The following is a 23,490-nucleotide window of genomic DNA, read 5'->3' on the forward strand; positions in this document are numbered from 1 at the left end:
ACCAGGTGAGATGGCTGCTGGGTGGTGCCCAAGATAATCTATATGTAGAGAATTCTGAGCTATTTTCTACCACCAATGAGAAAATATATATAGAGTTATTGACAGGTCTCCAAATAAAGCATGCAAAGTGCATAAATATATTTGTGGTTAGGATTTGTAAAACACACAGCTGCACCAAGTGCTGCACCCCAGCACAGATAATTCATCCCAGTGCTTATCAAGATAAGGAACAAAGTTAAAACAACCAGGTTTTTAATTGTTAAGGTGACCGTTGGGGGCCTTAAAGAAATGTGTAGGAGGAGGTTCACCCAAAAGTTAGGGTCTAAGGGCCAGATTTATACTTTTTACCGCAAACCTGCATTAGCGCAGGTTTGTGGCAAAAAGTATAGCTCCGGCTAGTGCCATTCCTAGATGCCAGCCGGTCACCATATTTAAGGAATGGAGCTAGCCAGCGCTAAGGCCCTGTTAGTGTCATTTGAAAGGACACAAACAGGGTCTGGGAGGCATAGGGGGAAATGGGGCTTGTGCACCAAATTATGGCACCACACTGTTTGGAGGCAAACAAATAGCAGGCTTAGTGCCATTATTTAAGGCCCTCCTTCTCCTGTGCATGATTTTTGCATGGGAGGATAAATAAGGCCTTAGAGGCATTTTTTGCCCGGGAACGCCTACCTTACATCTCATTGACGCAGGTAGGTTCCCGAAGGCAAACAATATTGTTAACACCAATATTTTGGCGCTAGACATGTCTAGTGCCAAAATATAAATATGGAGTTAAGTTTGCGCCAGATTTGCATCAATAAAATTGATGAAATCCGAAACAAACAGAGTATAAATATGGGCCTAAATACCTATTCAGTAAATACGATTGTGAATAGGTCTTTAATATCTGCTTCTTATTTTCTCACAGGGATAGATGTGTTCAAATAGTATAATTGTATCAGGTCATATGGTATGAATAAGCCACTCTTCGAAGTCTCACCCACTTCAAACGCACATTTGTGTACTTAAACAGGGCCTCTGGCCCTACCAACTCAGACGCTTCTGGACAAGATACCACTGGTGAAGAAACTCTGAACCAGGACCTGCAACCTGCCAAGAGGACCTGCCTGGCTGCCCAAAGGACTAATTTGACTGCTTTTCTGCAAAGGACTGCTGCCCTGCTGTTGCCCTGCTGCCTTGCTGTCCTCTGCTCTGCTGAAAAGTGCTCTCCAAGGGCTTGGATAGAGCTTGCCTCCTGTTCCTTGAAGTCTCAGGACCAAAAAAACTTCACCCTGCAAAGAACTCCTTGTGCAGTGAAAATCTGATGCACAGCCTTCCAGAAACAACGCACAGCCTGCATCACAGTGAGAAAATCACTGCACTCCGAACCAGAATGACGCAGCCCAGTTCCCTGAGAGGAGATTGACGCAGCGCCAGCGTTGCAACAGGAACTTCAACGCACAGCCCAATGGATGGACGTATAGCTGAGCTGGTGCAACACAACCTAACTTCCTGTGAGAAGAATTGACACAGCACCTGCCGTGTGACAGAAATTTCCCTGCATCACCCACCGGATCGACTCAGCTCCTGTGACTTCGTCCTGCACACCCAGGATTTCTCTGCATCGTCCCCGGGGTGTGCGAATACCCCAAAACCCGAACAGGATCCATGTCAGTGTGCCAGATCGACACAAAGCCTTCTCTGCGTGGAAAATTATCAATGCATCAGAGAAACTGACGCACACCTCCCCGTTTTACACACATCTACTCTGCGGTCCAAACCAGGTACTTTGTGCTTGCAAGAGACACTTGTTGCTTTTTAAAGACTAAACACTCTTTTTATCATTTTATAAAGTGATATCTCAACGTGTACTTATCAAATCTTGATTGTTTCGATCTGTTTAATTAATTAATCAGATAAATATTCTATATTTTTCTAAACACTGTGTGGTGTATTTTTGTGGTGTTCTACTGTGTTATTGCATGATTTATTGCACAAATACTTTACACATTGTCTTCTAAGTTAAGCCTGACTGCTCAGTGCCAAGCTACCAGAGGGTGGGCACAGGATCATTTGGATTGTGTGTGACTTGCCTTGACTAGAGTGAGGGTCCTTACTTGGACAGGGGGTAACCTGACAGCCAAACTAAGACCCCATTTCTAACATGGACCAAAGTCTAAGACCCAGATTTAAGACGGCCTAGTGCCTCTTCCTTCTCCCCTCCACTCACGTTCTTGTGATATCTGACATAGGGGTGCACTTCCTCTCGATGGGCCGCTACTCTCACATTCTCCACCAATGTGTTCAGCCCTGTATACTATTCTCATTTGCAGCACATCCGGTGGTAGGATAAGAATGCCCTGCCCCCCCCCCACCATTGGGGCCCACCTAGCCAAGTGTGTGGGCTTCACAGGTTTGGACCTGCAGTCCACAGATCAGGCCCCATGGGGCTTTGCTCCTTTGTTCCTTCCTCTGATCCAACGTCACTTCCTTCTCACCGGTTAGTGTCCAGTCTTCTTCTTACCCCCCCTTTCTCACTCCCTCTCTCTCTTTCTCTTTTGTTCTCCCTCTTTTTCTACCGTACCCCCCTCACTTTCTTCCCCCTCTTCCCTCCCACCTCCCTTCCTGGTGTCTCCACCTCACCCCCTTCTCTCCCTCTCCCTCTGGACCCTCTGGATTTGCTCCCTCCTGCACCTATCCCTTTCCCCGACACACGTGGCCACCTAACACCCCACAACACCCCTCCCCCATACTGCCTAGCCCCTAACTGCACCACTCCACACAGAACCCTCCCATCTCTGCCCGTATAGCTTAACTCACCTCACTTATCACCCACCCTTCCCTTCCAGTTTCATCATGGCTGGTCCTGTCCCCAACGGAACCACTCTATTTCATATCATATCCTGGAACATTAACGGCCTGATGCATTTTGTGAAAGGGAAAAAAATTCTCTCCTACCTCCAATCCAAATGGGCTGATATAGCTCTTCTCCAAGAGATGCATCTTGATAGTGTTGAATCCAGTAAATTGCACTGAGATTGGGTGGGAAAAGTGCTCTTTAGTTGCAGCCCAATGCAACAGGTGCCGGGGAGTGGTGTCTCAAGGAAATGTGGAGTTGCGATATTGCTCCATAAGACCATGCCCCTTACTGTCATAAAATCATGGGCTGATCCACAGGGGAGATATGTGTTGGCTAAACTAAAGCTGGGAGACTCCTCGATATGTGTGGGCTCCATATACACACCAACCTTTCCTAAACGATTGTTCCTTTTACAAATCAATCGCCTCTTGGCTGCAATAGGGGCAACCCATTACGTAATAGCGGGAGACTAGAACCTGGCCAGGTAGGCGGTGTTAGACAGGACCGGACCCCTCAATGTTAGCAACAACAACAACAGATCTGGTCAGACTGGAGCAATGACAGATAATGGGTTGGTAGACTACTGGAGGCTGACACAATCGACCAACACGGAATATACTTTCCTGTCACCTGTACATGGAACCCAATCCCAATTGCATTATTTCCTTATATCACACAATATAGTGGCCCAAATCCACAATACCCGAATACTGGAATGTGGCCTCTCAGACCACTCCCCGATCCACCTACCTGTACACACGGGCCTAGCATCCCTGGGCCGCAAACCCTGGCATTTTGCCGTTCACCACTATCGTTCTCCCCAAGGCAAGGTGCAACTCCAGGCCCACATGTCCACCTACATGTGTGACAATGCCAGCACTGTAGACTCCAAGAGGGTTTTATAGGCAGCAGTTAAGGCGACCCTATGAGGACAAATGATACGAGACATGGCGCTAGCCAATAGGGACAGAAGGACCCGTCAAAAGATTCTGGTGGATGATATAAGATGTATTAAGCTGCAATACACAACCCACCCATCTCTCCCTACACGCCAACGCCTGGGGCGTGCCCACATGGCCCTCAACGAGCTCTATATCTCCCAAGCCAAATATGCCCTGCAACGCCTACAAGGACGATATTACGTGGGGGGAAGGCCTGTCGACTATTGGCAGCACAACTCCATCAGAGAATGGACGCCCAATCAATTCCTGCTATTGCCACCACTTATGGAGAGATACTTACACACCCGCAGGAAATTGTTAATGAATTTGTGACCTTTTACCAACATCTATATACCCCGGAGATGGTGTCTAGCCCCACCCAAATTGAGACCTTTTTAACTAACACTAACCTGCCTCACCTTCCCGATGGAGAGATAAGCAGGATGGAAATATCACAAGCCATCTCTGACCTTCCCTACCATAAGTCACAAGGGAAGATGTTTTCCCTGCAAACTTTTAAAAGTGGGCTGGAGAGAAGGCGGCTGGCGCCATACATGAGGCATTAGGTGAGGCCTGCCGAGAGGGCCATCTGGGTGCAATATCCAACAGAGCAACGATAGCGGTCATACCAAAACCGGGACGGAACCCACTACTCTGCAGCAGTTACCGGCCCATATCTCTCCTGAATGTGGATATCAAGATCCTGGCCAGCATTCTAGTGACCTGCTTGCGCAAAGTTATCCCATCCCTAATTCGTCACACTCAAGTGGGGTTTGTACCGGGACGTTCCTCCAGGAACCACCTGCGCACTCTTTGCCATGCTCCGTGGGAATCCAGGAATATACTGGACACAGCTCTAGCCTTATAGATGCTGAAAAGGCATTTGATCGCATAGAATGGCCTTATCTATTTCAAACTCTGGAAAAATTTGGATTGGGAGAGCAATTCATCTCCAAAGTCCACCCCATGGCTCAAGTCAATTATGGGGTATTTCTATCAGACTATTTGCCCATTCATAGAGGGACACAACAGGGTTGTCCTCTTTTGCCACTTTTGTTTCTGTTAGCGATGGAGCCACTTGTGGCCACTCTCCGTCGCTCTCCGTTGCTTACAGGAATACCTCTGCCTGGAGGGGCCTCAAAAGGTTACCTGTATGCCGATGACTTTCTACTCACCCTAACTGACTTGGAGCGATCTCTACCAGCCTTACTAGAGATTATTGATGGATTCACAATCCTGTTTGGCTACCGGGTGAACTGGGGCAAGGGCGAAGTGCTACCCCCTCGCTGGTGACAACAAAAGCCACCCGCGGCTTGAAAACTATAGTGGCAGATAACCTGGACCCTCTCATCACTCGTATGAAGATAGACTTCGAGAAGTAGTCACACTTGGGCCTTTCCATGTGGGGCAGAGTACAGGCGGTGAGAATGGTCACGCTCCCATGATTTACCTTTGTTTTGGATATGCTTCCTCTTCAGGACCCCTCGCGACCCTAGGGCCAATAGATGCAGCGATCAGAACCTTTGTGTGGAGTACCACACGTCCATGATTGGTGTCGGCTAAGTTACTAGCACGCGGCTCTTGCTCTGGAGTGGGGCTTCCCTTGGTGGAACACTATGCCCTTGCCCTCCATCTGTCCCAACTGCAGTAAATGCTACCAGGATCTCCGGAACAACTAAAATGGGCAATCACAGGGAAAATGCTGCCCTCCCATCGATGCAGTCTTAGCGGACTGTACTGGCTCTTCTCCAACCATTCAAGCTAACCCGATCCTAAAACCAATGCATGCAGCATGGTGCAGAGTTCACCACTTACTCTGGATATATCCTTTCGTACACCCCCTAGGCCCCCATTTGGGGTAATGACAGTCTGCAAGTAGAGGGAGCGATCCTCAGCTGGCCACAGTGAAGCTTGGCCGGTATTGATAACCTAGCCCAAGTTCTTGAGGACGGGGTACTCAAATCATTTGATAAATTATGGGAGGCGTACAATCTTCATCCCAGACAAGAATGGTGATACGTACAACTCAAACACTGTCTTCAACAGAATATTGGTGCCACCCCCTGGGGACATCAGACCTCACCGCTATCTGCTTATCTTAAGACATGTGGTCGACATAAAGGTGTAATGGCAGGCCTCTATGTATCCTCCGCCACTGGAGATCGACCGTTTCTCCTACCCCGGAAGAATGAATTGCAGCAATGGTTCAAATAGCCTCACATGAATGAGTCATCTATAACTTACAGGACCAGTCTACCCTATTTAATCAGGTATGGGCCTCCTTCCTCACAGAGGCACCACAGCCTCTTCACCATCAGCCACCCTCGCTCTTCGTCCTTCTCTGACACTGTGATCATAGTAGAGGCAACAGACCTCCTCCCCCTTCAAACCCATGTCACCCTACCCCCTTCTCCAAACCTTCCCCTCTACCTATCCCCCATCTTCTCCTCCCCCTTCCTCCTTACTGCTTCTAACACCCTCCACTCAGACGGCACAACCATGGCATTGGGTGGTCTATGGCCCGGACGACTGTCACTGTACTCTCCCTCCACGCCTATCCCTCCCTCCCTTTTCCCCTCCCACACCCCTCCCGTCACCAGGTATTTGCCACCTTACAAATAACACCTCCTCTTTCTTGTGATCTCCTCCTTCCCTGGCATCTAATATACATACCTTTTACCCTCTCCATGACACCAGTCCCTCCCTCTCCACTCACCCCTCTTCATTTCTTCCCGAAACAACCCTCCTCCAGTACAACGGACCACTCTGCCCTGCATCCCTTGTGCCCCCCCCAGTACCCACCTAGTGCACTGTGCAATAGAGCCTCCCCTCTACTACACTACCATCTTAACCCGCAGTATAATATCCGTTTCTAGACTGTTCACCCATGATTATCTCCCTTCCACCAGAAGTGCCACCTTCCCACCTCTCTCCCCCTTCTTCAGCGGGTCATCTGTCCTGCACACCGGGGAGCATGACCCGATGATATACCCTGGCGACGGCTGTTGTCCTTCACCCTCCATGCTTTCTCTCAAACTTCAACCTGGCCCTCAGCACTTACCATTTGAACCGATAGACAGTAGATCCAGTCCCCATGCTGACGATAGATCCACAGAAACATTCCCAGATATTCTACTTGCTGTCATAAAGGGAAACAACACACTAGGACAATACAGACCCCTACGGCATGTTCGTCCCAGGATATCATCATCCAAACATTATGCGCAACACCTCAGGACACAGGATTATCCAGCCTTAGTCTCCTATCCTACCACTCATTTCTCTATATCTCTCTTTTCCTTTTTCCTTTTCCTCTTCTTCTTTCCCATCCCAAACTGTTGTCTTCATCCAATGGTTTGAAAAGCTGTTGATCCCATTTGTCATTCACTAAAAAGATTGTTGTATATTTTACAATGTTCTAAATCTGTACAGTTTTTTATTTTCTGTTCTGTATTATCATGATCCTCTAATAAACAATTTCATAACAAGAAGGCCCAGCGCCTCCTTGTGCCACATTAGCATAATTTTTTATGAAGCTAATGTGGCTCAAAGAGACCAAATTTGCTGCACCAGATTTGCAAAGTGGTGCAATGCATGCAATGTATCACTTTGTAACTCCTTGCACCACATTATGCCTGAGCCAGGCATAATGTATGCAAGGGTGGCATTCCCCCATTAGGGGGATTGCAAAAATGACACAGTGAAATCCATGGAATTCCACTGCACACAGTTATTCTTAATGGCCCCATGTACTTTGCAGGATTAGCACCAACATTTTTGGGGCTAAACTTTTGAATGTACTACAATATCGTAAAAATTATGATGCTATTGTCTTTGAACTGTGCCATAGTGCACAGAATGGTAACTATAGTGCACACATGCTTGCGTTAGCAGGGCATTAAGTGGTGCAAGAAAAGTGGTGCTGCATTTAATGCAGTGCCACTTTTCTTAAATTTGGGCCTAAGTTTATGACTTTTCAGCATTCACAAAGGTAAGTTACAAGTAGTACCTTTATGTCTGCACTCGGGACAGAATCTCTTCACTCACCCAAGTGCTGGGAGAAAAATCCAGGTTCAGAGATTACATTCCAGGTGCGAAGTGGAATCTCCACACTCTGAAGATTCTGCCCTGAGTGTGGACATAAAGGTGCTACTCGTAACTTACCTTTATGAATACTGAAAAGTCTAAGTTTACCTTTGTGAATAGGGCCCAGTGTGAGCAGCACAAGATACCAATTTCTGTCCAGTCTCAGAACTCAGTGGAGTCTTGTGGAGTTTTCCTGTAACTCCATGGCTTCCACCCAGCCCTAGTACTGAGTCCAGGGTGCAAATATACACTCACATTTCTGTGGGACCACTGTGTTTTATACACCAATTTCTACACAGCCACACAGTGACATATGCCCCTGACCCACTCTTGAAATGGTGGTACCCCCTCATCCCTCTAATGCCTTGCCAGGTCTCTGTTGGCCACCATTTAAGCTACTGCAATGAGTGTTCACTTGGCACAAGGCTCCCCCAAGGGGACCATAATCCCCAACAACACAACCTTGGGGTCTGTGGCAAGTGGGCAGCCAACCACCCGCCCGATCCGTCTGATGACTTCTTAACAGTACCCATGGGCACACGGGCAATCCAAGTGACAGAGCATTTTAAATGGATCCCAGGGAGTGGAAACACCTAAGACACTCAGGCCATAGGTGGTGGCCCCATCCACCAGAGCCTCGCCACAGAGTAGTAGCAACTGTGAAGTTACTGGAAGTGGATCAAGTGAAACAGAATGGAAATAGCCAACAGTCTTGGAGCCATTTTCGCTTTCCCCCCCTCATCTAGCTCAAGACCCCCACATCATTTACCCACCTTGTCTTGAGGGCCAACCTCCCCTGCCCAGGTCACCTGTCACCAACTAACATTCCAAAGGATTATACTCAAGGAAGGTGCCCAGCCAGTCCCTTTAGCCCTTAAAGGCATGGCACAGCTGAAGATACTTAAAGAACTGCAAACAATGCAACTGAAAATCAGCTGCTAACTCTTGGAATGATGTATGTGTCCCTCCCTTCAGACATTTCAAAGTATGGATTTTCCAAAGAGGTCCCAAGCCTGGTACCCCAAAGGTCAGCTGTTTCCGACAACCACTTTCCATGCCAGAGGAGACTTGCCCTGTAAGAGTACTATACCATTTCATGTGTCAAGAGCTACCTACCAGCCCCAAATTGGGAGGCACAATTCTCAAGGGGGAGCTCTACCGAACAGGAGGGAGAGCACACTATAGGGATGCAGCAGTTATAACTGCAACCTGTGAGCCTGGTCATCTCTGTCTGCCCTCAGCCAGTTGTTCATGTTCACTAGTTGTGAGACCCAGTAATATAATTTGACATCCGCACATTCTAGCTCCACATTGACCGCAGGACACCCTGGGTGTTTTGCCCACCCATAGTAAACTTGTGATGTGAGCCTGTACATTGACAAAGAAAGTGTGTGGCACCTGGTACGGGTGATGCTGCAATTGCACAAAAAATGATGCAGGGATACCATTTTAAAGAGCGGGGCCTGCTCTGCCATCGACAGTGGCAGTCTGGACCACTCCCTCATGTCCCGACATGCTCTGACCAGTCGTGGAAGCATATTCAGCTCCCAGCATCTGTGCTGGATAAGGGCCACAGTCATTCCAGGATAGTAGAAACTGTCCCCCGCCACCTGCAACCCAGAGTCCATCTCCCATCCTTCCCGCTCCTCTTAATAGGCACCAGTGTCAGCATCACCCAGTAGACTCTAAGTCCGGAGGCATCCTTATAATGTGCCTAAATTTCCTTGATTCATTTGCAGGTGTCCTGAGGTTTCTGGAGAAAAAGGAGCATGTCGTCAGCATAGAGGGAAAAACTGTTCCCCCACTGCCCACTCAAACCCACACATTCTGGCATCTATTTGGATAAGCTCTGCCATCACTAGAACAAACAGCAAGAGGGCAAGAAGACATCCCTGCCAAGTGTTCCTTTCTATAGGAAACTTCTGAGACAGTGTGCCATTCACTACGCATGAGTCCACAACTCCATGTACACGATGGAAATCCACTTTCTAAACTCAAGACCAAAACACATCTTGCAGAGGACTCCTAAGAGAAAGGGCCAGTGAACCATGTTGAAAGCACTCTCTATTTCCACTAACAGGAGTGCTGCATCACCCGGTGGTTCCCAGGAAAGGGTGAGAGCCATATGCAGCCAGTGGAGGCAATGCCTAGTGCTTCAAACAGGAATAAAACATGGTCAGCGTGGATCATAGAACTGATCAATGTGGTTAAGCGTGTATCTAGTACTTTAGCTAGAATTTTTATCTCCGGATTAACAAGTGAGATAAGACAACACAACCCACAGTGGGACAGGGGTTTGCTGGGCCTTGAGGGAGCCTTCAAAGGGCAAACATAATTTTGTAAAAGTCTGTCACAACTCAATCTTGTGCTGTATGTGTGGTGGGTATTGCTCACTGGCATGATGTCATTCCTTCCCCTGTGGTGCCTTTCTGTCTTGAGTACGCCATGACTCCCCCACAAAGACTTGAACTATTGGCCCTTCAGTTCCATTGCCATGCAAGCTTAGAATAGCACCTGCAGATATCACATGTCCTTCATAGATAGTCACATTTCCACTGTGAACCATTGGGTGGTACCATCATGCACTTGGGTTCAGTTATACTTGGTGTCAATTATCATTTGCACTGATTGCTGGTTAGGCCTCATATCTGTTTTATGTAACATGTGATTTTCCCCCGGGTTCATTGGAAGATTCCATGTGGGACACATGCCTTTTTGGAGCACTCCTGGCTTCCTGTATAAATAATCTCTTAGAATCTGCATCAGGGCTTTGCCTCATACCCATGCCCATACCAGTACCAGCCACAGTCCTATGTAAGCAGATTCCCTCCACTCACGTCTTGAGTTGTGGCCTGAACTTCCTGCATTCCTGCCCAGCACAACATCGTCCTTCCACTCATCTCCTGAGTCATCCAGAAACGTTCAGTGCTATGGTCTTCCAAGTCTTCCTGACGACTCTGGTCTGAGATGCTGGTTTCCCCGATACTTCCAGTTTCTCCTTCCTTGAACTACTATTCTGCCTCATCTTGAACTCCTTCTACAAACCCACCTGCCATCATCAAACTCCAGTTAAAGTACTAGCCTAGGCCATGTACTTGCCCACAGCTTAGTAAACACTAATTCTTAGTATTAGTTGCAGGCCTTTCTGTCATCCCCTTCAAGATTCTAGCCTCCAGCATTACTTTTTTGTCCTGGCTCCAGACACTTCCTCCAAAATTGGTCTCCTGAACTGTAGATGGACTAGAGGCTGTCTCCTGAATGACCCTTCAAACTCTAACCTATGTACCAAGTGTAACCTTGATTTTTAACATGTCTTGGGATTGCTCTTGGCTCCAACCTATGTACAGAGTGTAACCCTGTTTTCTAGCATATCTTAGGAGTGTCCTAACTACAACCTATATACGAGTGTAACCTAATTTTCTTGCCTAACTTGGGAGTGTCTCTAACTCCAATCCATGCTTCGATCACAACCTTGAGAGTATCAGTAACTGCAATATTGGGCTGAGTGTAGCCTTGTTCCTGAGTCTAATCAATGTACTGAGTACAATCTTGATAGTGTCAGTAACTTGAAGCTTGTACTAAGTATAGCCTTGTTCCGAGTATTACCCAGTTCTGAGTGTAACCTATTCCAGAGAATACCCTGGTCTCTAGCTTGCCTAGGGAGTTTGTGTAAATTCCAATATATGTACCTAGAGCCACCTTGTTTCTAATTTCCTTTGTGGTTCCTGACTCCAATCTTTGTACCCTGTGTAAACTTGGGAGTGCCTGTAAATCTAGCTACGTTCAGAGTTTAACCTTGGAGTGCTTTAGATTCCAACCAGTATTTCAGGTTCTTCTTTGAGAGTTCCAGAAGATTTTAATCTTTTCTAATGTATTGAGGGCAATTGCTGTTTCTTGTTGTTCCCAGTGTATTGCGTGTTCACAAAAAACAGAAACATTGGTGCAGTGAAAATCAACTTTCACATAACCAGAAGGTCCCAGGAGTTATAATCCTGTTAATCAGAGCAGTACCATTGCTGAGCAGACCCAGTACTGCAAGTGTTCTTTTATTATTTTGACCTTTCCCCCTCTGGAACTCCTATGGCTTTTGGGAGTACTGTCTCTGGGTCTAGCTTCTTCCTGGGAAGGGGTGGGGGTCCAGGATCAGCTCCAGTGTCATCCTGTGATTGAAACCAGGTGAGTGTGTGACGGAGCCACGGCAGATGCGGGTCCAACAAATAGGAGTATTGCTTATACAGCTCCGGTGGAAACCCTTTAGAGCCTGGGGCCTTCTGGAAGGGCATCATGATATGGTCTGTTGCATCCCCTTAGCTGTGAGGGCAATATGCAGGTCACCACCCTCCAAAGCCAAAATCATTTGCACTGGCATATCATGGATCATGGAGTGGGCCCACTCCAAATCAGGAGACTGGGGTCCAGGCTACAGAGCCCAGAGAGCAAAGCAAATTCCTCTGCCAAGATGTCCACCCCCCCCACCAGCACACTCCCTGGAGTTTACAACTCAGAAAGTAGGCTACACAGTGATCTGCCTTTGCTAGTCAGTAAATCAGCTTCCCTCTCTTGTCCCCCATTTTATACACCCCCAGAGTGGAGTCAACGGTATCTGCTGAGTCCATCAAATTCTGTCAAAGCCCTATGCATGCCTGGTCAAGGCTGATCTGCACGGAACGAGAGGGGGAGACCTAAGCCTGCTGTTTGATGCCAGTAATCTTGCTATCCCACTGCAGCAGTTCCCCTTCGGTATTTTCCTTCTGCTATTGCGTCCACCTATAGGTAAGAAAGCCCAGCACCTAAGGATCATCTTAAACACCTCCCAAAGGTTTTTGGGGGAAAAGTCAAACAGTTATGTAGTTTGAAACAATCTGTAATAGCACCCATAATGTCTTCCATGGAGTCACCATCCTGGAACCATCAGGCATTCAGCCTTCCCAGTCTGTGCTTGCATCAATACTTTCCCTCAACCATCAACATTATCAGAGGATGATCTGAAAGCCCTCTTTGGAGGAGCCTAGGATCTATTATCTAGCCTACTTCTGAGGAGGACAACAGGAAATAGTCTAAGAAAGAAGAATTTCCATAAGGAGAGGATCAATATGTGTTTTGCGCTCTGAGTGATGGTGCATTCACTGGGTGTTCAAAAAGCCCAGTGCTTTTTCCCACGTCCCCTGTAGGGAATGTCAGGTATGCCACTGAATCTATGACCTTCCTAAGACAAATGGCTACCCCTGTGGATCCCCTAATGTCAACCAAGTGGTAGACTCTGCAGTACCTTTGAATCCCCAAGAATTAAACTTAAATGTCCTTAAGGTGCTTCTCCTGAAGCAGGAGAACCATGAGGTGGTGCTTCCTGGCATAAGTCAAGACCGCCCACTGTTTTATCCTCTCATCAGGGCCTTTCACATTCCAGGCAAATATAGTGTACTCTCCTGCCAGACCCATGGTCCCCCAAATGTATGACTCTCCAGAGCACACCACCAAGAAGACTGTGGGTGTCCACATTCACTGTGGTCTTCCCTAGGCCTCCAGGCTCCTCTTTACTGACATCACTTTGAAGTCCCAGCTCTGCTACTCTGGGACATGCAGCATGGTCCAGTCGCTCCCCACAGGGGCCAAAGACACTATACTTCTCACCACTACAGAGCTGGGGCGGGCATCACTCCAGGTCAGCCTTGCCAGGCTTCCTGGCCACAACTCTGCCATGGATGTGCCTCACCTCAACTCACCCAGGTCTTGATGTAAGGGGTGCCTGCCAGGCCAGCCACCACTCCAACTTTCTGGGGTGGGTAAGGAAGGAAGAACTCCCCCCTTTCTGCTGCCAGCCCCCATGACCAAAGCCATGGCCGCCGCAGGCTTTCTGTGTTTTCTCCTGGGGCTCCTGCCCCTCTCATCGCTCCTCAGCCTCTCATAGCCTGTCCGGATAATGTAGTAGGGCCTGTGCATCAATGGTCCCACTGCTTAAGATGTGGCTACAGGGCTAAAAAAATGACACATATGTCTTTGGGGGAGATGGGAGCCTTGCACCTCTGTCTCACCCCCATTGTGTTGAGACCAGCAGCAGAGCTCAAATCCACATAGCTGCCATCTTGGCCACCAACCACAACCCATATTTGTCCTTTTTTGAAGCAATATCATGTCGCTTTTTGATTGTGTTAAGCTGGTCATTGGTTAACTTTTAGAGCTAGCCCTTGCAAATATTTATGCATGGATGTACAATCTTTGTTTACTTTTCCTTTCTCTTTTAAAGAAATGATATCTCTTACAAAGAGATCTGCCTTTTTTATCATCAGCCTGTCTTGTTAGTACAATTCCAAATTTGCAACCTGGTCTAGTTTCTACTAGTGGAAGAAGGGTTGATTTTATTACCTCATATGCCGCCTCAAGTGCCTGTCCCTAATGTTGTGGAGGAATATACACACTCACCAGCATCAGCACTAATAATACAAATGGCAGTGGGTTACACACTGCATGCACCCAACCCCTATCACCTATTTTGTATTTAGAGAAAGTCCTAAACCCAAATCTTGCTGATGCGTGCAAACATCACAGCACCTACCCCCAAGATGCAATCCTAAAAGAAGAAACTGTACCAAATATAGATTGCAATGGTGCACCACATTCAATACATTTAAAAACTCCAAATAATCAGTATTGTTTCATTTGTCTCTTCTCTATATCCTTCTTTTCTTTTAAAAATATAGCAGATTCATAGTAGCATCAGCCAGGGTGTTTCATCCTCAAAACAGGACTTCTTCAGGGTTCTAGTACAATAAATGTAGTACCCTTATAATGTGTACCCACATAAACATCAGAACAGAACATTTAATGCTGACTTGTAACATTTGACTATTAATATAACATACAGACAAGGGATATCCACAATATATACAATCAATATTAAAAACAAAAAGCATAATTTAATAAAGGTTCCACATACTACTACCACAAAAACATATAAACACACTATTATGACATGACAAAACAAAAAGATTACAAACATGACCACCATCCATGCTACGCCACCAAGGTGGTCATTACAACCCTGGTGGTCGGTGTTAAAGCGGCAGTAAGACCGCCAACAGGCCGGCGGAAAACTATTTGCAATTATGACCGTGGCGGAAACCGCCAACAAAGACAGCCACTTTAACACTCCGACCGCCACGGCGGTACAAACAAATAGCTTGGCGGTCACCGCCAACAGACAGGCGGAAGACAAAGTACCGCCCACAGTGTCACAACAGGCCAATCTGGCACCTTTTCCGGGGCTGATTCGCCATGGATAAAAACACAGCGGAAACAGGAATTGGAAGGGAAAATGCTCACCTCTACAAACCCCACGAGGAACTAGGACACCATGGAGCCGGAACTACATATTCTCCCTGCAATAGTCTTCCTGCTCCTCTACCAGTAGCACGAACGCCTGTGGCGAAGACCACAGTGAGTACTGCACCTACGACACAGGGGAGGGGGGAGGGACACACACACGCAACACCCCCACCCCCACGCTCACCCACTACAACACGCTCACTAATACATGTTAATACATGATGGTCACACCCCCCAACCTCCCCAGAAGAATGCAAAGACAAAAGGAAATTAGTGGAACCATTGTAATATATTAAAATCAAGTAGGCAAAAATATATATATACACCATAAACAAAATATACACCAAGCATAGTAGTCCAGGTAGTGCTCCAATTAAGTCCGTAGAACACTGGGCCCACACGGTATGGGCGAGGCCCACACAAGATCCCCGACCATGATGGAGAGAACACTGCAGGGGCATCAGAGAGCAAGAAAACAAGCACCTCAGGGGGAGGGAAAGGGGGGGCACCTCAGCCGGTTGAGTGCACAACGCCAAATCCACGAGAGGGCCACATGCCCACTGTTCAATCCTGGGGAGTGCAAAGCCACAGTCTCTCAAGTCTAGACAGTGGGAGGGTTGCCTACGGTTCCATCCTGGGGAGTGCAAAGCCACAGTCTCTCAAGTCTATACAGTGGGTGGGTTGCCCACTGTTCCATCCTGGGGAGTGCAAAGCCACAGTCTCTCAAGTCTATACAGTGGGTGGGTTGCCCACTGTTCCATCCTGGGGAGTGCAAAGCCACAGTCTCTCAAGTCTAACAAGTGGGTGGGTTGCCCACTGTTCCATCCTGGGGAGTGCAAAGCCACAGTCTCACAAGTCTCTATAGTGGGTGGGTTGCCCACCGTTCAATCCTGGGGAGTGCACAGCCACAGTCTCACAAGTCTATACAGTGGGTGGGTTGCCCACTGTTCAATCCTGGGGTGTGCAAAGCCACAGTCTCTCAAGTGGATAACAGTCTCCACTGGTTCTGGAGGGGGCTTTGTGCCCAGAGTGCTTCATCCGGCTAAGGACAGAGGTAGTAGATGTATCTCTCCACTGGTTCTGTAGGGGGCTTGGTGCCCAGAGTACTTCTTCCTGCCCGTGATAGACTCAGTGGTAGTGTCAGTGCCCTTGGCGCTCATGGGCCAGTGGTGCTTGAGGGGGCTGTGCCCTGTTCAGCGGTGCTTGAGGTGGCAGTGCCCTGTTCAGCAGTGCTTTAGGCGTCTGTGTCCTGTTCAGCGGTGCTTGAGGCGGCGGTGCCCTGTTCAGCGGTGCTTGAGGCGGCGGTGCCCTGTTCAGCGGTGCTTGAGGCGGCGGTGCCCTGTTCAGCGGTGCTTGAGGCGGCGGTGCCCTGTTCAGCGGTGCTTGAGGCGGCGGTGCCCTGTTCAGCGGTGCTTGAGGTGGTGGTGCCCTGTTCAGCGGTGCTTGGAGCAGCGGGCTCCTTTGTAGTGACTCAGCTGTTGGCTGTCCTCTCTGTCCCAGCGGGGCTTGTGCTGGCAGTCCTCTCTGTCCCAGCAGCGCTTTTGCTGGCGGTCCTCTCTGTCCCAGTGGGGCTTGTGCTGGTGGTCCTCTCTGGCCCAGCAGGGATGATGGCGGTGGCCTCCTGGGCAGCGGGGATGATGGCTGTGGCCTCCTGGGCAGCGGGGATGATGGCGGTCTCCTCCGCCGTGCTGCTCTTCCCAGACTTTCCTGGTTTCTTGTGTCCCTTCCCCACCTTGGAAGGTGTCGCAGCTGACTCCACACTCCCACCGGGACCCCTGGGAGCGGCTTTGGTGGCTGGAGTCTCCCCCTCTCCTGCCGGGCACTGGCCAACCTTTGATGCTTCACAGGTAGGGGACTGTCTGTGCTGTGGATCCGTGCCACACTGGCTGCCCTGGTGGCCGGTGCACTCCAGATTCCAGTGACTACAGGCACCACTGGTCCCGGAGATGGTGTGGCTGAGGTGCTAGTTTGGGACCTAGGAGAAGGACGGAGTGGGGGAGGTGTGGGAAAGAGGTCAATGTTGGACAGGAAAAGTTTTTTGGAGACACTGGGACAGGTAGCTGGAGGGGGTTTGGGAGTGGAGGAAGAGGTTGCGGTTGTAGGAGTTGTTTGTTTGCTAATTTTGGGTGAAGGTGCATGCGCTGGAGGCTGTGGTGAGGTGGATGGCTGTTGGGTGGGTGTGTGCCTGTGTTTGTGTATCTTGGGAGGGGGCATCATAGACACACTGGGAGAGGACACAGGGGACGTGTGAATGGTAGTGGGGGTGGTAACTGCACGTGAGCGGGGTGTGGTGGTGTGTGTGTTGCTGATGGCAGTAGTGGCTGTTGTAGTGCATGCACGATAAACCAGACATCAACAAGATTGCCCGTACTCCCACACTGGCTTGCAATCAATTGATTAAGGACTTACAGGACATCCACACGGTTCTTTCCCTTGACAACACTTCTTCACTAACTCTTAGCTTTGACGAACTACTGACTCAACTCGACATTTCATCTAACTTAGACGTTAACAGTGGGCACAAACCCAGATCTATTTTAGTCCCTACATTACCACCTGACAACCACATGGACGTCTTTTAGAAAGCCGTCAGTACAGAATTATACCGTTAGAGGACAAAACAAGGACCTGCACTTACAGACCAAACATAAATCTCAATCCAAATGAACTCCGGGCGTTGCAAAAACTTAGTCATTAGGGAGGCGGACAAAGGGGGCAACGTTGTTATGAATAGAGCTGACTATATTTCAGAAATCTACAGACAACTCAGCGACACCCTGGCTTACTATTCGCTTCAGACTAATCCCCTTCCTGGCATCACCAGTCTGATCGAAAAGAAACTAACACATTGGAAGAATCTCTGTCTCTTAAGCGATCTAGAATACAGATACCTATACATTGAGGCACCCCGGGCACCCTGCATATACATCCTACCCAAAGTCCACAAATCAGGGAGTTTCCCACCGGGGAGACCCATTATTTCGGGTATTGGTTCTCCAACAGAACACACCTCTGAGTATATTGATTCTTTCCTCCATCCCATGGTACATAACTTACACTCGTACATACAGGACACCAGGGATCTGTTATGCCAACTTGAAGACATCGAATGGACAGAAGAATGTATGTTTGTCAGCCTCGACGTCAGCTCTCTCTACACTTCCATTCCCCTGGAAAGGGGTATTGAAGTGCTCCAGCTAACGCTCAGTGCTCGTGATGCCACACTAGATGAGCACGCGCTCATGCTCCTTGACCTTACACGATTAGTGTTAGAAAACAATGTATTCCTACATGATGGGAGGTGGTACCGCCAATGTCATGGGGTAGCTATGGGAGCTAAATTCTCTCCGTCATATGCCAATCTCTACATGGGCCAATTTGAGAAAACACACATCACCCAACATATCCTATATTGGGGGAGATATATTGATGATATTCTGACTATCTCTACTGGCAACACCCTTGAACGCAACACACTCATACAACACCTAAACACCAATGAGTCTAATCTAGTGTTCACTCACAAGGTTGATGTTGCCCAAATTGAGTTCTTGGATCTGCTTCTGTACATCACTGACAACAAGATCATGTCCAGACTATACAGGAAACCCACTGCCTGCAATTCCATTCTCCATGCGCAGAGCGCTCATCCCCTCACTCAAATCAGGGCCATTCCCTACGGGGAAATGGTTCGGTGTAACTGTACAGATACTGACGTTTTCAAGCAGGAAGTCAAAAACTTGACTCACCGCTTCCGAGCTAGGGGTTACACTAGTAAACTCATCTCGGCGGCTAGTAGACGCATATCTACTAAAGACCAACCCTCTCTACTGATCAAAAGCCCCAAGTAACCTTGTGCTAATGGTTCCACCAACAAGAGACCGGTCTCCTTCATTACCCAAGACAGCCCTACCATTAAGACAGTGCTTCGCATTCTTAAGAAACACTGGCACCTCTTAATGGTGGACTCGTGTCTGAAAGATTTGTTATGCGAGTCACCAACTATCATACACAGCAGGAGCCGCACTCTTAGGAACATCCTGTGACCCAGTTTTCTTGGTCCTTCCCCACAGATACGCCCACCTGGTTGGATTCCAGAAAAACCCAATGGCTTTTACAAATGCGGCTGCTGCATATCTTGCCAACTAGCTCTTAACAAAACTGTATTCTTCACCTATAATACCGGGACTACGTACCACATGAAAGCTTTTATGAACTGTAACACCAGATACACTGTTTATTGTGTGATTTGTGTATGTGGTTTGATCTACATTGGAAGCAAAATATGTCCGTTGAAGGAACGCATCCAGGAACACGTTAGAGCCATCAGGAATTTCAACACCAACTATCCCCTTGCTGTTCACTTTAACACTCTACATGGGGAGAAAGATCTTTTGAACATTAGGTTCCATGACATTACTCAGGTTTCCAACTCACCCAGATGGGGTGACAGAACCAGAGACCTGCGCAAATGCGAGGCAAAATGGATCTTAAAACTCCGCGCAGTAGAGCACGGCCTGAACACTGATCGTGAATTACATTTTTTTCTTACATGATTGCAATGCCATTACCTCCACTGTGTCTGGGATCCTCACATTGGCCTATTATTGTTAAACATTCTGTGCCACACTCATGATTGAGCTTACAATGTATACTTAATTATAATTTTGTGTTTCGTAGCTATGATTGTTATGAGCTCTACTACTTAATCTATGTTTTACAAAACAACCTTATTGATGCTCATGACCATGTACTTTTCATGATTTGTATTACTGCAATTTGTGACTACTGTCTAAATTTACTCTCCACTACACCCTACTTGGAACCAACTATTCTTCCTACTTCACTGTACCACAACTTGCTACTACATCACCAGCATGTTCTCAACTCCTCACTTAGCTTGGGCCTTTCTCTCTTCACCAATCAGTTTCCCCTGTCTACCTATTTTTCCACCCCAACCCCCCCTTCCGCCTTGTCCTCCATTTTTTGCTTTCTTCCTTCTCCCCATATTATCTCGTGTTTTTTTGTTTAGATTCACCACCTTAACTTCTCATCATTACAACATGGCCGCCAAGTGACCAGCTTCCAGCTTTCCCCACTGGATCTAGTTTCTATTTTTCAGATACACCGGAACTCTTTTAACACTCCAAGATGGCTGCCACGCTACCAATTTTTTACTTTCTATGTCCTGCCTTATGTTCATCTCTACTTAAACACATGAGCGCGGGCCTTCACGGACCTTTCTACGCGCTGACTGCTGTTTGCCGCACCTCTACGTCCCTCCTTCCAGGTATGCTCGCGTGCGTTTTACTGTAATTTTCATCGCCTTACTTTTCACTTCGTAATGCTTAACTTAACTTGACAGGTCTTATACGGCAACGCTTGGCCGCGTAGCGTTACGCTATTACAACTTATGCAGTTTTTATCACTTTTACTCGCGTTCTCCTTAGCTTCAGGCCATTCACTCACTACTTATTCTTTCTAATTTTTACACATGTCGGGTAATTTTGGCACTGTTTACTGCATTCTTCCTTTACGATTTTTCTAGACATTGGCTACTTTTACATTTTACAGCGTTTTACACGTTACTGACATTCTTGCTACTGTTCTCAACTGTTTACTTACAACAGTACATCTATCACTAAATACATACTAGTACCTAGTATTATTAAAAAAAAATCAGCTTACACTTGCTCCCATAACTCAGTCTTTTTCTCATTACTTAACCCCGGATCCGTATTCCTATCATCACATCTAACATACCTACGTCTCATTCCCCTTCCCTTTCCCTTCTCACCCTCTCGCAGGGTGGGACTCCAGGCTTATCAGGGCCTCCTGCATTTCCCTAACCTTAAGCGGTTACCATCTGTACTCACCTGCTGCCTTTTGGACATTATCGCCAACTTACAGTTCCACTGTACGAAGGTAAGAACACAGTGGCTTACATCTTTCACTTTTTCTTTTATTTTTTATAACTCTTCTTTTCGACAGTGCATCTATGACTCTCTGTGTATTGGCTACTCATTGCCACTGACCCTATTTTTCCAGATTTCCACCCACCACCCAAGGCCTACTTGCCTTTTCGCAGGGTTCTTTCGCAACTTACCTCTCTGGCCGGGCGGCCCAGGTATGAGCAACAAGCCCGTTTTTTTTCGTTTCATGTTCTACTCTGTGCATTTCTTTCTTTATTTGATCTTACTTACTGTTCTTCTTTCCAGGTTTATCTCAGTCCTGTACCACCTACTTTGCATCACACTTTGCTATGCAGTCTTTGCTCATTTACTCCTCTGTAGCACTCTCTTCACGTAACAGATACTCTTAATGTACACTTTCCCACATTTGGGTTTTGTTGTGACTCACGTAATCACGGTGAGTTGCTTTTTCCTCCACTGTTTGCAGCTAGAGTCCCATTCGTTCACTTTGTTTGCCATGTTCATTCATTCTCACCCACTCAAGCTTACACAGTGTTCACTGGTCTCTGGTTATTGGCATTGGTGCTATTGTTACACGGTCATTCAATAGGCCGCACTCAAGTCTAAGCGCGATTACATGCAATCTTTGCTTTCATTATTGTTTTGCAGCCTTGATGAAGTCACCTGAGTGACGAAACACATGTTGGCTGTATCTCGGCGAAGGCACACTCCTTTGACCATTAGTACCTACAAATAAAGACACTTTCTACAAACAAGGATTGGGACTTTTACATCTTTTGCTTTCTTTGACCTCAAATACACCATCAGGGATACCTATCCTTGCTACATGATTGGATTATTCATTTCTGTGTGCTGTGGTCATCTTGTTCCAGGTTGGAGTGTAGACGAGACTGGGAGGGAGGAGGGAGACGAGGAGGAGGGGGACACAGTGGATGCAGCAGATTTTGGTGTGTCTGCATGTGTGTGATGCTTGCGTGAGTGCCTGTGGGATGTGTGGTGCTTATGTCTGCCTGAGCTTCCCTTGTGTGTTGACGTGTGTGCATGCTGGTCTGAAGGTGTGCTTGGGATAGGCTGAGGTAGAGGGGATTGGGTCTGGGTGGAGGAAGTTGGAGGGGGGAGGCTAGACACAGGGACAATGGCTGCCATCAGTGCTGAGGCCAGAGTCTGAAAAGCTCGCTGAAGGGCCTCCTGACCAGAATGAATGCCCTCCAGTAATGCATTTGTTTGTTGCAACTGCCTTTCTACACCCTGGATGGCATTCAAAAAGGTGGACTGCCCAACAGTGAGGGACCTGAGGAGGTCAATGGCCTCCTCACTGAGGGCAGCAGGGGTGACTGGGGCAGGGCCTGAGGTGCCTGGGGTGAAGGTGTTGCCCACCCTCCTGGGTGTGCGGGCACAGGGCAAAGGCTGAGGGGATGCTGGGAGGGCAGTGATGGTAGAGGGGGTGGAGGCTGTACCTGTAGATGCGGGGGGCACAGATGTTGCCGCCACCACAAGGGAGCTCCCATCAGAGGACGAGTCTGTGTCGCTGGTGTCAGCTCCTGTCCCCGCCGTGGAGCTCCCCTCGCCCTCCGTCCCACTGGTGAAGTCAGAGTCCATAGTTTCGCCCTCCAGGGCCATGTGGGATGCAGCTCCCTTCTGCTCCGGTGCCACTGCTCCTCCGCATAATGATGCTAATGCACACAAGAACAGGGAGACCACAAAAAGGGGGGGGACGACAGAAGAAAGACATGTTGAGTGCATGCATTACCGCTACCGTTGGCGGACAGGGCAGACACAGAAGCCCCAAGCACTACACCGCGCTCTTGGGCTCCACTATTCAATTCCAGGGAAATGGCCTACTAGGCTATGGACGACATCTGCACACATGGATGACACAGGGGCATGACTAGGTGTACTTGGCACTCTAAAGAGGTGGGGTGGGGTGCCACCTGGCCTGCCTTACAGAGGGACCTTGCCTATTTAACTCCCCTGGCCTAGGGAAACCCACAGCCCACCTCCCCCACCCAGACCCCTCCACTGCGCGCTAAATCAGCAGGATGAGAGTGTACTCACCCCCTTGTGGATGCTGTGATGCCCTCAAGCGCCCATCCAACTCCGGGTACGCCACCGCCAGGATCCTGAACATCAGGGGGGTCATGGTGCGACGGGCACCCCTCCCACGTTGGGAGGCCATCCACAGGTGAGCCTCCGCCATCTTCTTTCTCCAGCGGCGAATGTTCTCCCATCTTTTCCGGCAGTGGGTGCTCCGTCTGTGGTAGATCCCCAGGGTACGGACGTCCTTGGCGATGGCACACCAAATATATTTTTTCTGGTGGGCGCTGACCTACATGATTTGTACAGCGGGAAGAAAAACTTATTACCA

This window comes from Pleurodeles waltl, chromosome 8 (genome assembly GCF_031143425.1).
Source record: "Pleurodeles waltl isolate 20211129_DDA chromosome 8, aPleWal1.hap1.20221129, whole genome shotgun sequence".
In the NCBI taxonomy this organism is placed as follows: domain Eukaryota; kingdom Metazoa; phylum Chordata; class Amphibia; order Caudata; family Salamandridae; genus Pleurodeles; species Pleurodeles waltl.